The 5,000-nt window shown below is 37.1% G+C and overlaps 1 protein-coding gene and 1 long non-coding RNA gene across 4 annotated transcripts in view; one reads left to right on the forward strand and one right to left on the reverse strand.

Moving 5' to 3' along the window:
- The window catches only part of LOC135214877 (uncharacterized), a 128,920-nt gene that overhangs the window by 64,328 nt on the left and 59,592 nt on the right, over positions 1–5,000 (reverse strand). The gene's annotated exons all lie outside the window — the stretch shown is intronic.
- The window catches only part of LOC135214874 (matrix metalloproteinase-20-like), a 34,595-nt gene that overhangs the window by 8,050 nt on the left and 21,545 nt on the right, over positions 1–5,000 (forward strand). The gene's annotated exons all lie outside the window — the stretch shown is intronic.

Here is a 5,000-nt window from a genome sequence, read left to right on the forward strand (position 1 = left end):
TTAAACAAGTGTGTGTTTCCTTTCTCCCTTGATATATATATATATATATATATATATATATATATATATATATATATATGTTAAACGGGATATTAATCTCGTTTTTATTTGGTAAACGTGGAACCCCGAGCGTCAGGCAAACCGATACACAATATCTCTCTCTCTCTCTCTCTCTCTCTCTCTCTCTCTCTCTCTCTCTCGGCAACTCCCCTCTCTCTCGCGCAATCTCTCTCTCTCCACCTCTCTCTCTCCATTCTTACAGGTAATCAGGATGAGAGTCAAGTCATATAAAAAATAACTTTATTTAACAATGGAAAGATAATAAATCAAGTCTCACAGACTAACTTAACTCAGTTAACCCCCAAACTTTAAAATGTCTAAAACAGTAATTTGTCACACCAATTGTCTCTCCCATCTGGGACTCTCGGTCCCCCTCTTTGCCAGTCAATTCCCTCGCCAGAATCGTCTGCTTCAAAGACACGAGAAACACACTTGTTAGCACACATAAGTTTAAAGACAAAGTTAAAGATTAAACATTCTTATAATGTGTAACAAGCCATTCCTTTTGGCTAAAGTAAATTCAACACTCACCCATTGCAGCTGGAATATCTCACTCACTGTTCAAAAAACACTTTGGCATCTGCCATCATGGCTTTGCCTTCCTCCCACGAATCTTTGTGCAAGTCTTCCCATAGACTTGGCTAACGATACCATTAAGAATAGAAGAGGCGCACACGCACATATGAATGCACACTTCGCTAACGCCTCATATTACTGGCTACAACCAGTTTCCCAAAGGTACTTTGAACAAGAGCCCATGAACTGACGAACATTGACTCGCCTAACTATGCAGTTTTCATATCACGCCACCCAGAAATCATTTATCAGCTTTTCTCGGGTCGTTGCTTCGGCTCTGTTCTCCACATTCCAAAAAGGTCACAGCGCATCACATTATGCTATTAAATATATCATTAATTATAATCCCTATCACAGAAGCTCGGCCACGCTAAATTGCTAGCTCCCGCCTAGCAAATGGTCAAACAAAACAGCTTATATAATATAAAACATTGGCCGGCTTAAAATAAAATATAAGTAATAACTGCACGTCTCTGGCAGCACAAAGTAGAGTCTATCACGCTTCATCTCCAATAACACTAGAATTTTCTCTCATTTTGGATTCTTGAATATCCCTCTTTGTCTGCAACTTCCAGAACAGACTGAAGCATGCTGTAGGAAGACGGAATGCCTCCCTCATTGTAGAAGGCTTCTAACGACTTCTGCAGATCCCTAAAAGCGCTGTAGAACTCTGTAGAAACTCTCGTGGAAACTCTTGTAATCACCCTCGATAAATGACAGCAACATCTCTGCACGGCTGGTGGACGTCTTGCTAGCGTCGGGGAACGAATTTTTTGGTGTGTATGTACGTCAGTCAAGTCATTGGTCAATTAAAAAGGAATTAACTCCAGACATACTACTTCTATCAAAAAATGACCTCAAAACATCAGAAATACTAACTGAACGTCTCCTAATTAACTCCATTTAATATGATAACTAAATCATAAGTCATTATCATAACTCGCAAAGGAAAATGAATTATCAAGTTTTCCAACTCAATTCTCCAAATTCACACATCAGCACACACAATCAAAAAACTCACAACAACTCCATGGACTTCTGCACTCACATTCCAAACTCGAATGTTCTCATATGTAAACAAAAAAGAATGTAACGAACCCAAGGAAAAAAAAAATCACGTAACAAGCCCCAGACCCAAAAATGTTCTCTCAAGCTCTGACATTTCAACAACTCACAAAATCAGCAAAAATCTCCAATAGCAAAAACCCCTTTACTGCTCATATAATTAATTACAATGAGACTTAATGTCAAACTCCCATTTATATAAATCTCAACCCCGATAAATTACATCTCCCATCCAAAAAGAAATGCTATTTAAGCTCAATCCCCAATTACATCTCTCATAGGAAAAGGAAGAAAAAAAATAATCACAAGTAAACTTCCCAATCACAAAACACATAATATATGCATAATATGCATAACCCCGCATTTTCCCCCAAGAAATGCCCCATGTATAGTTACGGAATTTCTCGACATCGCAACTTTTATCGACCGACACGGCCAGAAGGCAAACTCTCACACATGCGCTTTTGTGAAATGCTATTGTCAACATTTCCAGATATTGCAAAACTCTGAGCAATTACCACTAAAGGAAAAGGAACCAGCACAGCGCTTGTCAGCAGAAAATCCACCCGCGGACGTGTGCTCAAACAGCAGCACAAAAAAAATGTCTAGTCAGACTCACAAGTTCGGAAACTCGTGATTCTCAAGAAAACGTCTATACTGACACGAAGTAAGCACATTTCCCAAAATTAACTCCAAGATATGACGAATGTGTTCAAAAATTTGTCTCAAAGACATTTCTCTCACATGACACTGCCCAATTATAAAAATTATCACCTATCCAGGATAAAAGCTATGATAAACTCGTAATTCAGCAATTATATGCCTCCAAAAATAACACTTGTGAACATAAAAAATGCACATCTCCATAGAACCACAATGCAGTAATGCCACTCGCCTCCAAATAATCACGAAACCAAAAAGAAAGAACCACAGAAATCTTCTCTTGGCTCGAAAAAACTCCATAACCACAAAAAAACGGTCACCTGCCAAGGATTAATTCCACCTCCATATATTTCACCATATTAATAATAAAAAACACTCAGGTGGTAAAAATATTTCCTCCATTTGGTTAATAACCACCCCCCCCCACACCATATTCCCTCTTATTTCTCCAATGGCCACGTGTTCATAAAAAAAACCACCACTCCAGGAATAAAAAATATTCACCTCTATTTCGGCAAATAAAAAAATATCTACCTCTATTTCACCAATAATTCCATGTGGAATAAAACAAGGCTCCAAAAAATATTAAATCTCCAAAAAGGATAATCAAAATGAAATCCCATCTCCAAAAAAAATATGCACTCAAAGCATCCAGCTGACCCACTCACAAATATTGCCCATATATCTCCTCAAAAATGTCTCCATTTGCATCAAAGATGGCTGCAAAATAATTGAACTAAACCTAGCTCTCACCACCATTGGCAAATATCAAATGGCCAAAAATATATCTCCAATATAGTATTATATCTCAAATTATAACTCCAAAATAATATACCTCCAATTATATCTCCAAAATAATATATCTCCAATTCTCCAGAGAATAACTCAATGTTATAGTAAAGATCCACAAACTCTGTTAAGCATAACTGCTGAAAAAGGGCAAAAACTCGGCAAATAAAAACTGTCTAGGAAATTCTAGAAAAAATCACCAATGTGTCACAACTCATTATAATAGAACTCCAAATTCAAAGTGTCTAAGTCAAGACTTCTCCATATGCACTACGACATAGGCCACTAGAAAACTTAACCAAGTTTCCTATCTCTGGCAAAGTTGTCACAAATACAACAAAGGTATTTTGCAAGAAACTCACAATTTCTGGAACACAAATATCCAGAGAAAAAAATGTAGAGCCATTATGTATGCATTAAAAAAAATGCAAGAATTCTCCCATAAATCTCTTTGCAGCATCAAATAGCTGAAAACACAAACACATTCCCGAATAATGACTCTAGCGCTGGCTAACCTCCAAAAAAAAGGGGGGGGGAAGAAAAATCAACAGCATTGTTAACTATCTCCCGTAACTCACGTATGTCAAACAATTATCTGCTGAACTCATAAAAAAAAGAAAAAACAAAAAAATTGTGTTGTTAGTTCCTCCCAAATTCAAAAAAAGATTTCACCACCCTTGATAGCATTACAGCACCCACGTATTAGTATAAAAAAAATCAGTATCAGAAGTATCACTATCAGTAGTATCACAAAAATTGCTATCATCAAAATCACTAGTATCAGTACAAAAAACATTACCAATGTTAATGCTTGTCCTTTCACCAAAGATTCAGCAAAATTCAGCACAATTCACCAAAATTCAGCAAAACTCGTCACTCACGAATGACTGAAACATTCTCCAAAGTTACAAAAACTCAACAAATAACTAACCCCAAAACTTCTCCCAATAATTCATTGTAATAATTCTCCATGATATAATTATCTGTAATAATTATAAAATAATCTCCCATGAAATATCTCAAATCTCTCGTAAAACAAGTCTCATACAATAACAATTATTAATAATAATAGTAATAATTCTCCACAGTAATAATTCTCTTGCAAAGATCTCAAGTAAGGGTGCAATTCAAACAGCATACACTAGTATTGCCAAACCCCCAGTACACCACCACTTGACAACACCAAATGCAACACCAATCAACAACACTCACCGGCACCGGGCATCACCATTCACCACCACTCAGCACCATTTTTAAAGCAATCTCTCCAACACAATAAAAAAAAAATAATAATCTCAGTGTCCCCATTATATTTGTGCATTCCAAAGAATAAGGAAAACATACACCCATCCCATGCATTTAATTTCCTTTTCTCTTCCTTCAAGAGAAAGTAAATCTCTTTTCATTTCCTTTTCTCTTCCTTCAAGAGAAAGAAAATCTCTTTTCATTTCCCTTTCTCTTCATCTAAGAGAAAGAAAATCTCTTTTCTTAAAAAAACCCTACGGGCATTTCACTTCATCAACTAATCAATCAGCTGATGTCTTGGCATTGAAAATTCATTTTCAAGGGCTAATTCGTCTCTCAACATCCCGACAAAGAGAGAAAAAAAAGAAAGGAGTTCACCCACACTGATAAAAAAAAAAGTTTCACCCTCCACTGGGCGATTGAAACACCCCCCAGTCAAGCGATAGAACACACCCCTTGACCAGTGTCTGAGTATCCCCCGAGGTATATACCAGTACGCTCCCGGTAAGCAATGCCCTTCTACATTCGATAGCAGAAGTTTGCTGAGCCCGCAGGAATGAGTGGGCGCTCTGTCTCCAAGCCAAATATGCAATACAAGCACA

The sequence above is a fragment of the Macrobrachium nipponense genome, chromosome 46 (assembly GCF_015104395.2).
Source record: "Macrobrachium nipponense isolate FS-2020 chromosome 46, ASM1510439v2, whole genome shotgun sequence".
NCBI classification, from domain to species: domain Eukaryota; kingdom Metazoa; phylum Arthropoda; class Malacostraca; order Decapoda; family Palaemonidae; genus Macrobrachium; species Macrobrachium nipponense.